General features: G+C 42.7%; 2 long non-coding RNA genes across 2 annotated transcripts; one reads left to right on the plus strand and one right to left on the minus strand.

Moving 5' to 3' along the window:
- Positions 1-3,896: 3,896 nt before the first annotated feature.
- LOC146504507 (uncharacterized) lies at positions 3,897-7,263 on the minus strand. Its single transcript, XR_014868839.1, has 2 exons — positions 6,810-7,263; positions 3,897-6,091 (listed from the first exon to the last, which is right to left on the minus strand). It is a non-coding gene; the product is annotated as an uncharacterized LOC146504507 (long non-coding RNA).
- Positions 7,020-7,989, plus strand: LOC146504508 (uncharacterized). The gene is made up of 2 exons (XR_014868840.1): positions 7,020-7,127; positions 7,163-7,989. It is a non-coding gene; the product is annotated as an uncharacterized LOC146504508 (long non-coding RNA).
- The last annotated feature ends 9,494 nt before the right edge of the window (positions 7,990-17,483 follow it).

Genomic DNA, 17,483 nt, shown 5'->3' on the forward strand with positions numbered 1-17,483 from the left:
GGATACAAGCGGCGGAAATGAGCTTCCTCCGAAGGGTGGCTGGCATCTCCCTTAGAGATAGGGTGAGAAGTTTCGCCATCCGGGAGGGGCTCAGAGTAGAGCCGCTGCTGCTCCACATCGAAAGGAGCCAGCTGAGGTGGTTTGGGCATCTGACAAGGATGCCCCCTGGGCGCCTCCTGGGTGAGGTGTTCCAGGCATGTCCCACCGGGAGGAGCAGCAGTCCTGGGCAGACCCAGGACACGCTGGAGAGATTATATCTCTCGGCTGGCCTGGGAACGCCTTGGTGTTCCCCCGGATGAGCTGGAGGAGGTGGCTGGGGAGAGGGAGGTCTGGGCCTCTTTGCTTAGGCTGCTGCCCCCGCGACCCGGCCCCGGATAAAGCGGATGAAGATGGATGGATTTGTGCTGTTCACACTGTCACACCATGATCGGATATGGGTCGTATAGGGTCAAAAAAGTCAGATTTGATGTGCTTTTGCCTGCAGTGTGAACGTAGCCCTAAGGCCAGCTCGACATGGATCAAACTTCTAACCTAGACCTGTCATGATCTGTGTGCAGGCAGAAAAAGGACCCAAATGCAGACTCATATGCGGAGGTGACACTTAAACTCAAAAAGCAGATTTATTGCTAAGAAAAACTTAACTAAACTTGAAGATACAAAAAATAAACTAGGCAGGCTTGGATAGCAGAACACACAGACAGATATGAGGGAGACGCTGACATAAGTACTGATAAGGATAACAAGGAAATGAGAACACGAGGAACACAGCTGACATGAATAACATTAACGAGACAGGGGAAGTAAAACTAAACATAACACATGAGATGGGATACCTTCAAAGTAAGAGGAGCAAAACAACACATGGCACACACAGACAGGGGACTGCCAAAATAAAACAAGAAGTACAGGGAACACACGCACAGAGATGCAGACAGACACCCAGAGAACATGACTGGGGAAACATGGATAACATGACAAGCGAGAGGGGAACTGAAGCAAGACAGAAGAACTCACAACAAAGATAATCACAGCCACACAGAGGGAGACACAGAGAGCAAAGACACAAGGGGGAAATACTAAATAATCAAAATCTAAAACAGGAACAACCTAGGCACTAGAGAATCAACTTAAGAGTACCAAAGAGGACTTAAACATGAAACACAATACAAAATGACATCAAAACTCAAAACGCTGGGTCAAATGACCCTGGATTGAGACATGACCACCCACTTTGCCTCTGGAGCCACAGTTGCTATTCTTGCCCTGCACAGTACACAGATCAGTGTCCTCAAAGAAGCCAGCCAGGTAAGCCTCACTGGTCCCCTGCTGAGCCACAGTGGAGTCTGTGATGCTATGGTCGCCATGGGCGACCGTGGCTCAAGAGTTGGGAGTTCGTCTTGTAATCGGAAGGTTGCCGGTTCGAGCCCCGGCTCGGACAGTCTCGGTCATTGTTTCCTTGGGCAAGACACTTCACCTACCGCCTACTGGTGTTGGCCAGAAGGGCCGATGGCGCGATATGGCAGTCTCGCTTCTGTCAGTCTGCCCCAGGGCAGCTGTGGCTACAACTGTAGCTGCCTCCACCAATGTGTGAATGGGTGGATGACTGGGTGTGTAAAGCGCTTTGGGGTCCCTAGGCGGGACTAGTAAAAGTGCTATACAAATACAGGCCATTTACCATTTATTTACCATGAGTCTGTTAATAATATGCTTTTGTTACCTGTTGACAATCCAGCTTTAGATGTTGATTGAGGTTAGTGTGCACTTACTCTTGCTTTGTCACGACTCTCGGTTTTGGGTCATATCCAGCTTTGGATCAGGACGCTGTAAAAAATGATCATGCTTTAGACATGCAGTACTGGAGGGTCCTAACCCGAAACCTATTCTGTCATAAGGACCTGTTGGATAACAAGAACGAGCACAAGTGGTAAAGGCAATGTGGAAGTATACAGTATGTGCAATACACATAGGTGCATACACAGTTTGATTGTAGACAGTCTATCTGCAGCCATTTATTTTGGGGAGAATGGCTTTGTTCTGGGACCTCCTTGACCCTTCTACACACGGAGGTAAAAAGCCTAAAGCAAGTGGACCACCCCTTCCTTTCCTTCCCGCTGCATCGTGGAAAGCCTGAGGCAGAGAGAGCAACAGTGAATCCTGACAGGCACAGAACAGAGCAGGCATAAATTACAACAGGCATGACATTTATCATAAATTACAACAGACATTTATCAAGTCAGACACAGCGTGGAAAGGAGGAGCGGGGTTGGAGATAAGGTTGCAAAGTGGTTTGAAGAGAAAGGGCCAAGGGTAGGCAGGCTAATGCTACTTAACTGTGGGCTGAATTTGACTTCATGGCACCAACACCATGCTAGTCTGGTTGTCAGATACTTTATCATCTTAAATTTGCCTCAGCTTCTTATTCTTTAATACTTATTGAACAACTTATATAAGCAACATTTTCAGGGCACAGACTAAAGATAGGGGTGATAAAAATGTTTTTCAGTCACATGTCGCTGCACCAAAGGTTCAGCCTGTTCACAACAGACCAGGGAAATGTCTTCAGTCTCATAAACTGCTGAATGTGTCACAGTGTACAAGGTGGACTCACGCGCTGGACTCTGGGGATTGATGCACACAAGAGAATTTATTGATGAACAATGTCCAATGAGTGTATATACAAAAGGTGTGGGGCAGTGCTATATACAAAAGGTAAGAGGGGAAGGGCTCCGGGGGAAATCCAGGTGAACACTCTCGTCTCTCTCCAAACAATCCAAACACAAATCCACTCGAACACTTGTCACTCAGGGAACACCAGGGAAAACAGTCCAGAGGGTCTGTACACAAAGAAACGCTCGTTAGATTCCAAACACACAACTACATGGAAAAACACTTGCTGACTTAACTTAACAGACGCGATTCTCACAACGATCCAGCGAAGAACAGCCGTTGCTTCCTGGCTTAAATGCCATCCACACTGATGAGGCACAGGTGTATCCTCCTCCGAGTGCGTGGGCCAAGGGCGTGAACCTATAATGAGTTCCGCCCTGGCGAGAGAGAGAGAGAGAGAGAGTGAACTAGAGAGATAGAGAGAAACAGCTGAATGACAGAATGTCTGAAAATAAGGTGGCTGTTTCACCTGAAAGTCTCTGGGATTAATTGAGGCTTACAGAAAGCAGACTTTGGAAATAAGATGCATCAAGAACAAGACAGGTACATGAGCATTTGGTTGTTTTTTGTGTTTAAGAGAGGAAAGCACTTCAAATAAAACTGAGGCAAACAGAGATCTGGAAAGAAGGGAACACAGTGTGGAGAACAGACAGTATGGAATATATTCAGCTGTCAAAATTAAAAGGAGCAAAGAAAAAAAAGAAATCATGGAGGTGTTTGTGTACATATGTATGAGTGTTTGGACATGAGTGTGGGTTTGCTTGTGTGTGAAGATGTGTGTAATGAATCACCACGCAACATCAACTGCATCCTCTAGGCGAAGCTGTATTGACAGGTGTCATCAACAGGGGGCCTAATCTTGTTTGGAGTTGTTGCCTGCGGCGTTTCTACGTGTGTGTGTGTGTGTGTGTGAGAGAGAGAGAGAGAGAGAGAGAGAGAAAGGGCAGATGTTTTGTGGTTGAATTGCTTTATCTGAACTTTTCATGGCCATGCAGGTGTTTAACCATGAAGATTTTTTGTCAGTGTGTGTGTGTGTGTGTGTGTGTGTGTGTGTGTGTGTGTGTGTGTGTGTGTGCGCGCGCATGTGTGTAATGGAGATCAGCTTTGACTCCAAAAATGAAAAAGCATAAAAAATTTGAAAGCTCACTAAGTTTTTTAATACTGCTTTCAACTTTCCCTTTTCATGCTGATTTTACACCCAATTAGTCTCTCAAAACAATCAAACAGCACCTTAACCCTCATAATGTCCTCCCGATTTTCATACACCTGGGGTGATCAGGGGTCAAAAATGTCCCCACTTCATTTGAGTGTTTTTTAAAGTATAAAGTATAAATTGTCAATCAATTCAGTGTTACATCTTAGTTTTACTTAAGACCAACACATTAACACAAAATTTACCCAACATTTTACATTTTAGGGCCACCACACCTTGTTTACAAAAAATACACCCTGTTTTTAAGCGAAAATAAAACAGGAAAATTAAATATTTAATTGTTTAGATAATTTTGACTATCTGACTAACTACAGAGTGCTGTATGTTGAACTTCAGTGAGAATTTTTTTTTTGAACCATTTAAATTTTTTAAATGGCAGCACATAATCACACCTGGGGTGCTCAGGGGTCAAAAATGTCCCCACTTCATTTGACTGTTTTTTAAAATATAAAGTATAAATTGTCAATCAAGTCAGTGTTACACCTTAGTTTTACTTAAGACCAACACACTAACACATAATTTACCCAACATTTTACAATTTAGGGCCACCACACCTTGTTTACATAAAGTACACTGTGTTTTTAAGTGGAAATAAAACAAGAAAATAAAATATTTAATTGTTTAGCTAATTTTGACTATTTGTCTAACTAAAAAATGCTGTATGTTGAACTTTAGTGAGAAAGTTTTTTTTCAAGCGTTTATAAATTTTAAATGGCAGCACATAATCACACCTGTGGTCCTCAGGGGTCAAAAATGTCCCCACTTCATTTGACTGTTTTTTCAAGTATAAAGTATAAATTGTCAATCAAGTCAGTGTTACACCTTAGTTTTACTTAAGACCAACACATTAACACAAAATTTACCCAATATTTTACATTTTAGGGCCACCAGACCTTGTTTACAAAAAATACACCCTGTTTTTAAGCGAAAATAAAACAGGAAAATTAAATATTTAATTGTTTAGATAATTTTGACTATCTGACTAACTACAGAGTGCTATATGTTGAACTTCAGTGAGAATTTTTTTTTTGAACCATTTAAATTTTTTAAATGGCAGCACATAATCACACCTGTGGTCCTCAGGGGTCAAAAATGTCCCCACGTCATTTGACTGTTTTTTCAAGTATAAAGTATAAATTGTCAATCAATTCAGTGTTACACCTTAGTTTTACTTAAGACCAACACATTAACACATAATTTACCCAACATTTTACATTTTAGGGCCACCACACCTTGTTTATAAAAAATACACTGTGTTTTTGAGCATAAACAAATTGAGAAAATAAAATATTTAATTGTTTAGATAATTTTGACTATCTGACTAACTACAGAGTGCTGTATGTTGAACTTTAGTGAGAAAGTTTTTTTTTGAAGCATTTATAAATTTTATATGGCAGCACATAATCACACCTGTGGTCCTCAGGGGTCAAAAATGTCCCCATCTGGTTTGATTGATACTTAATTAATATGAAGTCGATTTTTCCCCCACTTTTAATTAAAACTTAATTCAAACATTTTTAAACATTTTTTTATTCCATTTCAAATTTAAGTCTGATAAAAACCTCATAAAAAGGAATTTTTTCTTTGTTTTCGGGTAAAAAATAAATTAAATCATCAGTTATCGTGATTATCGTTTCACAACCAGAGTCGGTTGCTTTAACAGATGATCACAGACGGGTTTATGTCAAAGTTAATTTAGAAAGCTGTTTTTAAACTACTTCAAGTTTTTTTACTGGCAGCAAATAATCACATCTGTTGTCCTCTGGGCTCAAAATGACCCCGTTTGCTTTGACTGTTTATAAAGCAAGAAGTATAAAATATCATCCATCTCTGTGTTTCAAGGTTTTATTCAACTTTATTCCAACTCGTTACCTGACAGTTTTCTATATTTTGGCATGGTGGGAACACCAGGGCATGGGTCTGAGTGAAGGCAAACTTTCATGAGGACAAAGATGTGTCCATATTTGACACAAGCACGTTTGAGCACGTTTGTGTCATGAACGATGATCATCTATTGTGTCTTTATCAAGAAATTATATCCTTTTTGTGCTTCTATAATTAATCTTGTGTCACCTTTAAAACTTCTCTACCAGACTCAGGATGTCATAAACTGGCCGTAGCGACTCTACTGGATGCACGGCAGTAAGAATCAACACACCCACATACGCCTACAGCTGCATTCGATCCATTTTTCTTCCTCTCTCGTTGTCCCTCCTTTTTTGTCATTGAGTTGGCTGCAGAGCAGCTCATCTGCTGATTGGATGGTTGTTGGTTCAATCTCTGTGTGCTCTAGTCTGGAGTTCTTACCAAGGTGTCCTTGGGCAAGTTACTGAACCCCAACTTGGTCTCTGATGCATCCATTGGCATGTAAACGTTCAAAGGCAGAATACAAGCAGAATACACTGTGTGTAATGCTTTCAGTACTCGAGTAGAAAAGCAACTGAAGGAGTATGGGACCTGGCACATGTGCTTGGACTGTGGTAGATCGTCTTTCTCTGAGGCACATGAGAGACTCATGCATCGTCTGACACTGGGAAGGATAGAAGACCAGATCAATGTTTCCTCACATTACTGCAAATACTCCTCTGTCTCAGCTGACTCCTCTTTCCTGCTTGATTCTTTGTCTTCATCATAATTGAAATGAAAGATGTGTAGTCCTCTGACACATCTTCTATTTCAGTTTCACATTCTGAAAATTCAAGAAACTTCAAGAAGCCCAGTCACTTTCTTTCCAAGCTTCTCAGACTACCATGTCCTGGAGGCCTGAGAACCTACTTGAACATAGTTCAGATTCTTCATCACTTTTCTTCACTTCATAGCCTTCTTCCACTTCTGCAGGTGGGTGATGTGCTTTTTCAGAGAAAGGGTAACATGTGCTCTAAATATTAGCTATATTTTCATTATCTTCTAACCCTGGATCTTCCTGAACATTGATTCTTCCTCCTCATTATACTAGAGGACAATATGTGCTTTGTCCTGCTGGTCATTGCTTTGCACAACATGGTAAAAAAACGGAAGAAAAAAAAATTAAGACGGACTTTTGCGAGATCTCGCAAAACAAACTCGAGATCTCGCAAAACAAACTCGAGATCTCGCAAAACAAACTCGAGATCTCGCAAAACAAACTCGGGATCTCGCAAAACTTTTGCGAGATCTCGCAAAACAAATTCGGGATCTCGCAAAACTTTTGCGAGATCTCGCAAAAGTTTTAGCCGCATTCTTCCCATTAGCTCGAAGCTAACGGGAGGTCGAGACCTCCCGTTAGCTTCGAGCTAATGGGAGGTCGAGACCTACTACAGCCGGGAGGAACACCGCTTTCCCGGCACATCGTGCCTCGTGCGGCTAAAACGTTTGCGAGATGTATTCTTACAACTGTTACCTTTTTCTTTTACCCCTGGCTATTTGTGTTCATGTTTTGTTGTTTTGTATACTTCATCTGTTCGTATGTTGTATACTCATTGTTTGTTAAATAAAGTTTAAAAAAAAAAAAAAAAAAAAAGGAGGGAAAAAAAAATGGAGGAAAAAAAAAAAAAAAAAAAGGAGGGAAAAAAAAGGAGGGGAAAAAAAAAAACTTTTGCGAGATCCTGAGTTTGTTTTGCGAGATCTCGCAAAACTTTTGCAAGATCTCGCAAAAGTTTTGCGAAAAGTTTTGCGAGATCCCGAGTTTGTTTTGCGAGATCCCGCAAAAGTTTTGCGAGATCCCGCAAAAGTTTTGCGAGATCCCGAGTTAGTTTTGCGAGATCCCGAGTTAGTTTTGCGAGATCCCGAGTTAGTTTTGCGAGATCCCGAGTTAGTTTTGCGAGATCTCGCAAAACTTTTGCGAGATCCCGAGTTAGTTTTGCGAGATCTTGCAAAGCTTTTGCGAGATCTCGCAAAAGTCCGTCTTAATTTTTTTTTCTCCCATGTCCCCTGCGGGGCTCCGTACAATACGAAGCACTTTGATGCGACTGTTGTTGTGATTCGGTGCTGTGTAAATAAACTTTCATTGAATATAGAGCACCTGCCTCCTCATTGTGCTGCCTGTTGTTGTTGTTGTTGTGGTTGTTATGACCTTTGCTTGACCCCACACATCAGTGATCCAAGATCAAAGATGTTTGAAAGCAGTATGTTGTGAAAACACGGCTCTTTGCAACACTTTGTACTTTGGGGTCATTTTTGACCCCTGAGGACCACAGGTGTTATAAAATCCAATAAAAACCCCATAAATAAATCAAATTACTTAAAACTTATTCCAATCACGCATAGTATAGTAATGAATAACTTCTGTTATTTTCAGACCATTTAATGAATAAAAAACACATTTTTGATAGCAAAAGATTTCTTTAGAGGACAAAAATGACCCATGGACAGCACAAGGGTTAAAAGAGTTATTGACAGGGAAATCATCAAATAATTCAAAATCAACAGGGAGCTGAGTTTATTAATTATCGGTATATTGGGATTAATTAAAGTCTGTGAGGGAGATTTTGATCATCTGCTTTGACAGTTTGGGTGCCCAACAATCCCACCTACTGATGCTCTGTTTGAAGCCACCGGGACTGATGAAGCACGTCAGGAGGAGAGACTGCAGCCCCCCGCAGCTTTGATCGCCTCCTTTCATTTGATCAATGATATACAGTAGCTAGAACAGAACAGTGGAAATAGTGCTTGAACGAAGCGATCCTATTTGGTGAATAGTACTAATACGCAGATTCCATGCTGTGACTAAACTGTGTATTGATTATGCTTCTTCACCTTCAGCCTTGAAATATTTCAACTCCATCCTTTAGGTGTTTAACACATACTTGGTGTGCTTGTTGTGAACTAACATTTTCTGTAACTCTGTAAAACCAACTATCGGTGGTTGCTGGAGGTTGTTGGCAGTCCCTGTGAAGACACTTGCTGAGCCCCATTTATGCAGGTCCAGAAACCAGTCAGTGACCCCCTGGTAAACACTGTTCACAAGGATGACCGTGAATTGCATGACTGGTGGAAGTTACTTGTAGTCATAGCATGAAATTGGTCACAAAGCGTGTCATAGTTACTATCAGGTTGCTTCAGTCTCCAGTACTTTGTGTTAAAGATGCCAACTTGTCTTGAAGCACTCACAAGTTATTAACCACTTAGTAATGAAACTGTGAATATTCAAAGTAACCTTTGAATATTGCTGTTAAAATGTGTTTATTGTGTAAGGCACAACTTTAATCTTAAAGGCGAAGATGCCATGTTTATGCCACACTTTTCTACGTTTCACCACAGATCAGAGGCTAAATGTCAAGTTTTTGCAGATGACTCATCCTCCATGCAAACAAGGGCCAACTGCAGCAATATATTAGTGACAAAGCAATCACAAGGAGATTTTTGGTTCAGTGTTCTCTTTAGAATTGATTTTACAGCGACTACCAACTACCTCAAAAAGCCTCTTACCAACCTTTTTTTCACTAGCGGCCAGCAGTTGCCAAGGGGGTCATTGAGCAGTCTCTAGGCCCATGTGACTGAAGCCTTATTTCCTTAATTTGTCATGAAAACAACAAGGGAGCAGGCATCACCTAGTAATCAAATTACTTGTCAGTCAATTGTGCAACCAATTTTTAGCCTCTTGAAATGGTGGACTGTTCAAAAATAACTATTTTTTAAAGAGTTGATGCAATACTTTTGTTAAACCCCTGAAGATTTGTGCTCACTGTGTTTGTGTTCAGAGGCAAAGTTACAAAAATTCTCCATTCTCCAAATACTAATGGACCTAACTGTACATCCACAGCATACGTTCAAGACAGGTATTCCTGTATGCATTTATCATAAATGTGTGTTGGGGTCTGTTCCCACACTTTTTTCATGCTTTCAGGAAGAGGTGTAATGTCAGGTGATAGGGAATTAGAGGAGCAAGAAAATTGAATACAAATCTTGAAGGTGGCTCTTCATTATCGAAAAGCCAATTCCAGTCCAACACAATTAAGGTTCAACAATGCAATAACTGTCAGTTCATTACGGAGAATAATAAAATTCACATCACAGTGTCAGTCTTACAAATGCCAACTTGAGGCACCAACTGTGATAACGCAAGCCAATCCCTCCCTCTTTAACAAAGAAATTACAATGGAGCTTTGGGTGGAGGCCCATCTGCTTAGATTTCTTATCTCCTAATCTTCGCTGTCACTCTTTCAGACTTGGGACTCAGCAAGGGGGATGAGAAGGTGTTAAGTTGGTAGGCTGATTGTAATTAAAGGTTTGACAAAAAAAATAATGAAACCCAAGAAAGCAGTTCATGTGCGTTATATGTTTGGATATCACTATCTTACTACTATCATTAGTGAAGAAAATACTGCCTAGCTCATTTTTTTCTTTTTCAATATGTCTATATTTGCTTCTGCTGAGGGGAAACAGATGGAACAGTAAGTATTTAAACCTTTTGGTCACATAATAGGTCTGTGTTTTTATCTCTTTTTTTTTGCCTAAGTAATAGAGTTGGTCAGATCAAAATATCAATCAGTATTAATACCAATGCTGTTATTGCAATCATCAATACTAGCACAATAGAGCATTGCCATACCCTAAGTTCAGTATGTAGCCCACCGAGTTATTTTTTTTTTTAAATAAATGAAAAAATATACCTCAAAGCATCTGAAGCATTTAATGTCAACTGTTACATCTTTTTCATTTATAGCCTATAAAACATTTAAACAACAGAAGCTGACCCAAAGTGCTTTAGAGACAGGCACGTTTACATTTCACTTCTCAAAGAAATTCATACAATACATGCATAAAAAATACATTAAAAAGCTAAAAGGAGTGTTTTGTGGTGAAAAGTAAAAATCACAGTGATTTAGTGGTAAATGTGTTCAGAATTTGCAAACTGATTATGGGTCATCTTGTGGTGGACCACTGGAGGGCTCCACTCACACCCAGTTCTCAGGAAGTGTTGTTGCTGTGTTTTGGAGGGAAAAGTATTCAGTTGTGTGGTGATGAGTAATAAAGTCCAAGTAATAAAGCCAGCGCTCAATAGCGGCCGCGACCGCTGGCGACTAAGAAAAACTGCTCTTCATAGGAGACTCGCGCTCCGGAGACGTTTCCTGGTCGACTCTGGCTCCCAGAAGAGCCTCCTTCCCCCGACCGGCGCAGACAGTGTAGCAGCTGGCTGCGGACCGCAGCTTATTGCAACTAATGGCTCTCCCATCGCAACGTTCGGGGAAAGGTTCGTGACTGTTTGTTTTCATGGTCGGGATTTCCAATGGAACTTTGTTGTTGCCGCTAGCTCTGTACCTATTTTGGGCGCCGATTTTCTTTGTGCCCACGGACTGCTGGTCGACGTCGCTAACAGACACTTAATCGATGCCCTGTTCTTTTCTTCAATACCCTGTTTCACTCGCGCCATCGAGCCCCTGAATCGGGCTAATTTAGTGACTTCAGGGTTCATGTTTTTCAGCGTTTGCTCTTGGAGTTCCCTTCACTGACTGTTCCTAATTTCTCGAACACAGCAACGAAGCACGGGGTTGAACATTATATTCCGACGGTCGGTCCCCTGGTGTTCGCACGCGTTGGCCTCGACCCCGCGAAACTCTCCGTCGCTCGGGAAGAGTTTGCTGCTATGGAGCGCCTCGGCATTGCACAGCGCTCGAATAGTGCCTGGGCTTCTCCGCTACACATGGTGCCCAAATCAGACAGTCGGTGGCGGCCGTGTGGGGATTTTTGCCGTTTGAATAATGTCACGGAGAACGACCGTTACCCCATTCCCCACATCCAGGATTTTTCCGCCCACCTCGCCGGCACCTCGCCGGCACCTCAATTTCTAAAATTTACTTGGTGCAGGGGTATCAGCAGGTTCCCGTGCACGCCGAAGATGTTCCCAAAACTGCCGTCATTACCCCTTTTGGCCTGTTGAGTCTTTGCGCATGCCGTTCGGCCTGAAAGACGCTGCCCAGACTTTCCAGCGGTTGATGGACTCTGTCTTGCGCGGGCTGCCTTCCGTCTTCGTGTACCTTGACGATATATTGGTGGCCAGCTGTTCTGAGAGTCAGCACGCGTCCCATCTGCATCAGGTTTTCCAGCGCTTGGCGGCACACGGCCTGATCATCAACCCTTCCAAGTGCCAGTTCTGGATTTCCTGGGCCACCGCATTTCGGCTGACAGTGTGGTTCCGTTGCCGGACAAGGTCCGGGCCGTTTCGGCTTTTCCACGTCCCACATCCGTTAAAGCGCTGCAGGAGTTCTTGGGGATGGTCAATTTCTACAACCTGCACCTGCTGCAGCCTCTCTATGCTGCCTTGAAGGGTAAAACAGCTAAGGACCCGATTGATTGGCTCCCTGAACGCATCCAGGCATTTTCTGGGGCCAAGGCCCTGCTGGCCCACCAGTTTCCGTCGGCGGAGATTACGTTGACCACCGATGCGTCAGACGTGGCGTGGGCGCCAGCAGCGCCAGTTGGCAGCAATTTCCGAGTTCACAACTGCACGTGGCTGGTAAGTCCAACTGCATGACTGACTGTCTGTCATGCGCTGGTTTCTCCCGTTTATGTTGGCATAGACTTTGACACTATGGCCGCTGACCAACAGGTCGACCCGGACGTCCTTGCCCTTCGGGCTGTGCAAACGGGCCTTGTACTGGAGGACAGACCCCTGTGGAACGGCGGGCCAGCCTGCTGTGTGTGAATGTGTGCGTGAATGGGTGGATGACTGGATGTGTAAAGCGCTTTGGGGTCCTTAGGGACTAGTAAAGCGCTATACAAATACAGGCCATTTACCATTTACCAGGGAGGCGTTTTGATCATGTGCATGTGGATCTGGTTGGTCCTCTGCCGCATTCACAAGGTTTCACGCACCTTTTGACTGTAGTGGACCGCACAACCCGCTGGCCCGAGGCAGTGCCTCTGGTTTCCACTACAGCAGCAGCGGTGGCCATGGCATTTATGTCAACGTGGGTTTCGCGTTTCAGGCTCGTTTTCCCTCAGCCAGCGGTCCACCTGCCCAGTTCAGCCGTTCTGGACGTTTGATTAAAGCAAGGGTTCTGGACTAGGGGATGACCCTACTGGGTGTTGGGGGGTGGGGGGCATGTTTGGTGGACCACTGCAGGGCTCCACTCACACCCAATTCTCAGGAAGTCTTGTTGCTGTGTTCTGAAGGAGAAAGTATTCAGTTGTGTGGTGATGAGTAATAAACGAGGAGTGTTAATCAAGAGCTCTCGTGTCGTCTGTGTTTACCCCCACAATCTCATAAATCATGACACACTGCTCTCCCCCACATAAGATACTTTTATATGTTAAAACTATCAGTATCTGCAATACTTTCCCTGTATTGGTATTGATATGGCAATCTGCAGTATCACACAGCACTACTGAGCGTGTGCTCAGGCATACTGTTCACTTTAATGTAGACGTTTTTAGTTTACTCTGAAAACTTTTATAAAATGAAAGGGTGGATAAAAGGACACATTGTTTGTTTGAGGTTTTTTTGCAGTATAGTCAACAACAGTTTCACAAGTGAAAGGCCAACATGAACAACCTTGGGCTCTACACAGAGGACCCTCAGGGAAATTTTGAAATACAATAAATTTCCTTGTCCCCTTTGCAAGGGCAGCATGAGATTTAAAAACATACATTCGAGAATGAATAACAGCCTCATAACAAAGCATGACTAAACTCAACAGCATCTTTAACAGTGAAGTCCAAGAATGCTACATTCATCTTTAAACATCACAAAAATGACTATTTTGAGCTGGATTTAAAGAGTAAATGCCACTTCTGTCCAGGATACAGTCTCACCAGTGGAAATGCTATGAACAAGTATTGTCTACACCTAAAACATTTGCAGTATTGAACACAACAACATTTTGCACATACTGTAGGTTATTTTCTTAGTATTGCTTTACCACCAACTGTCCATTCAAGTCCAATATCAGGGGCAATGTTGGTCCAGGAGATAGAGCTGGTCATCATGGGGCGATCGTGGCTCAAGAGTTGGGTGTTCGCCTTGTAATCGGAAGGTTGCCGGTTCGAGCCCCGGCTTGGACAGTCTTGGTCGTTGTGTCCTTGGGCAAGACACTTCACCCGTTGCCTACTGGTGGTGGTCAGAGGGCCCGGTGGCGCCAGTGTCCGGCAGCCTCGCCTCTGTCAGTGCGCCTCAGGGTGGCTGTGGCTACAATGTAGCTTGCCATCACCAGTGTATGAATGTGTGTGTGAATGGGTGGATGACTGGATATGTAAAGCGCTTTGGGGTCCTTAGGGACTAGTAAAGCGCTATATAAATACAGGCCATTTACCATTTTACCATCAAGCAGCCCAGGGATGTTAAAGAGTACTTGGGAAAATTTTGAAACCCAAGTTGCTCCCGATACATCGATGTCAGTGCATGTGCAGATATTAGACAATGTGCTTTAGGTATAGAAAGAAATTGTGTGTGTGTGAATGTGAGTTGGTGAATGAGGCTTGCTGTGAAAAACTGCTTTGAGTGCTCAGTTAGAGTAGAAAAGCACTACATAGAGTAAGCACCAGTCTATTTGTGAATATTTGTATCTCTCAGTTCAGTGTTTGATCTCCAACAACATCAATATCTGGGTCTGAATGGTAAACACATTCCTTTTGCCTCCACTGAAGTTGGTATACACTGGGGTTTTAAAGCTGCTCAGTGTGGCAGAAAAGAGCTTTTTGAGAGCAAGGACATAGAACAGTGAACCTGGACAGCTAAACAATGAGCTCAATTGGTCTATAAAGCTCTGTAAAAGCCAACAGGAGCTTCAGATTAAGCTGATAATTCTCTCTGGGTTTGTGAACATGAGTGGCACCTCTCACATTACACATTATCATTTGATACATAATTAAGGTATCAGGTATAGATGCTTAAAAATGTAAACTTTGTGGAGATGTATGTGTTGTTTTGCAGACAACAAATAAAATGGAAAATATCACATGTCTTCATTCTTCACACTTATTTCCAGAGTTTCATTTCCAAAGCAGGAACTTGACTGGAAAATCCAGAAATGGGCCCTGAACGGTAAGTATGTGGATATTTTTGGATGGCAAACAGCATTACAATCCAATAATAAAGCATATTTATTACTGACTTCCTCTTTTTCAAGCACATAGGCAGAACGGCCATCTCCTGCTCATGTGATAAAGAGGAAGACAGAGAGACTGGATAAGAGACAGAGAGAGAGGAAGACATGATCTCCGGGAGTACATACAATTTAATTATAGCTGCCATCAATGTGATTTACAGGCACATACACTACAGTGCCCCCCCCCCCCCCCCAACCACACACACACACAAATACACGATTGAATCCAAGTCTCTTTTGCATAATATTGGACTTTCTCACTTTTGTCTCGTTGGAGCTGACACACAAGAAAACAGTGATGTCCTTTTCCTCTGGCTGCATGTCATGAATGCACAAAGTGGAAGCAAAAACATACATCTACAAACACACATGCACGCACACACACACACACGCACACACACACACATTCCCAAAGGAGAAAGAGAAAATCAAATTTTATGGATTGATTTATTGACACAAACACATATGTGGAGACCAGCACTCACACACACACACACACACACACACACACACACACACACACACACACACACACACACACACACACACACTAGTATATTGTTCTCAGCAGTAATGTAATCTTGTCTCAGCTGCTGGCTTCATCAGACTGATGTAATAGGAAACTCGTATTTATGTTTTTTTAGAAAAGATGGATTGAGTGGAAGGAGAGAAAGCAGGGCACACAGAGGTTACATCCCTGAACTGACTCCGCTCTCCCGACCGAGCCTGATGGGGGAGGAGAGGTGGCGACACGCAGAAACACAGAGCCGGAGGTGGAAGATTAGATCAGAGGTGAGATCAGGTAAAGAGTTGTTAAATGAATAGAAGGAGAGCTGGACAGATTATTTATAAAGGGGGCGACATGAAGAAATTGCATGAGGAGAAATGGAAAGAGGAGAGGCAAAGAGATAGGAGGAGGTGTCGATTAAGCAGATTAGAAAGCAAGGGGCTGTTTTTCCATTTCATTTCATGTTGGTTTGACTTGCAATCAGGCACGACAGTCTTTGTGTGTGTGTTTATGTGTGTTTGTGTGTGTGTCTGCATGCAGTGTGATATGGAGTAAAACTATTACATGCAGAAAATCCCTCCCAGGAGGCAACTGTGATGTGTAAAGGAACTCTGTGGAAACAGGAACACTATTGTTTAGTGTTATGCAGACAATGACAATGAAAACAAGGAGTGCAAGCTGACACAAGAGCTGTGTGTTTCTGTGTAAAAGAACATATAAGGGTTCTTTGAGGGTTCTTTGGTTTGGGGATTTTAACAGCAAGCAAGCTTGATGAAATGCTTAATTAGCTGTAATAAAATAAACTAGCAAAGCATGACGCTAAAATGAATGAGCTACAAAGAGTTCCAATATTACAGCTGATTCTTATGCACTGCACTTAAAAAAACAAAGCAGGTTAGTTATTGCATTCGATAAATAACCTGTCTGAATATTTTGATGTCTATCTCAATGCAAAATACTATAGTAATTGGAACAATGAAAGAGAGTTCACTGAGAAATTACAGTATTGTGCAAAATGGTAGTAACCAGACCAAAAAGCAGCGCACATTTCGGTGCTTTATTTCGGTGGTTTTTTTCCCTGAGCTGTGATACACTTTAGCACTCTAGCCAATCATTTTACGTTTCCGAGGATAGTAGGCGGGTCCAGGTACGTACATTCTTTTAGAGCAGAGCTACAGATTAAAATGCCCAAGGCGAAGCGGTCAAAAGTCTGGCTGTACTTCACAGCAAAAGATCCAAACTCAGCAGCCTGCAACAAGTGCTTTAAGGTGATACTGTGATACTGTCAAAGAAGGTAACACCTCAAATCCAATGAAACACCTGGCGACGCATAGCGTTTTTTTTAAAAGCCGAGAAATGCACTGTATGTGAAAGCTTGCTGCGAGACCTCACACCGTGCACATCTACTGCAGGTGTGGTGCCTGTTATCAGAGCCGGAGTTTGCAACATCCCCCAAAAACCCGAAGAGGAGAGTTCTGGCCCCTAGCCCTGCCAGTGTAACAGAAATGATGACGAACGATCACGGCAGCAGCAGCCGTTCTTCTCTGCGTGTTGTTCGTGTGTAATTTACGTTGAGTAGGCTAACCACGTTATTACATTAATGCATGTAAGGTGAACTAGCAAACATCATCATAGCTACATGCGGCTGTCTTCTTGTTTGATGGCAGATACTCCCTTCACCCTGGCCAAAAAGGCTAAAATGACCAAAGAAAAAGAGGAAAACAGCTAAACATGAGAGGTTTTTGGACAAAGTTTGTGTTTTTTCCATTGTTTAAGCACTGCTTCCAGCCAAGAGTGATACCATATATGCCCTATAGCTGCAGAAAAGGCTAACATTGTTATCTTTTTACAAAAAAACAGCTGAACATGAGAGGTTTTTGGACCAATTTTGTGTTCTCCATTCTTTAAGCACCGGTTTGAGCACTGTTTAAGCACCGGCACCGTTTCAAAAGTACCGGTTTGGCACCGGTATCGGATAAAATCAAACGATACCCATCCCTAGTCTTGAGCCTCCACTCATATATTTATGTTTTTTCTTTCTTTCTCCTTTTCTTGTACATAACACCTGACT

Source organism: Neolamprologus multifasciatus, chromosome 14 (assembly GCF_963576455.1).
Source record: "Neolamprologus multifasciatus chromosome 14, fNeoMul1.2, whole genome shotgun sequence".
NCBI classification, from domain to species: domain Eukaryota; kingdom Metazoa; phylum Chordata; class Actinopteri; order Cichliformes; family Cichlidae; genus Neolamprologus; species Neolamprologus multifasciatus.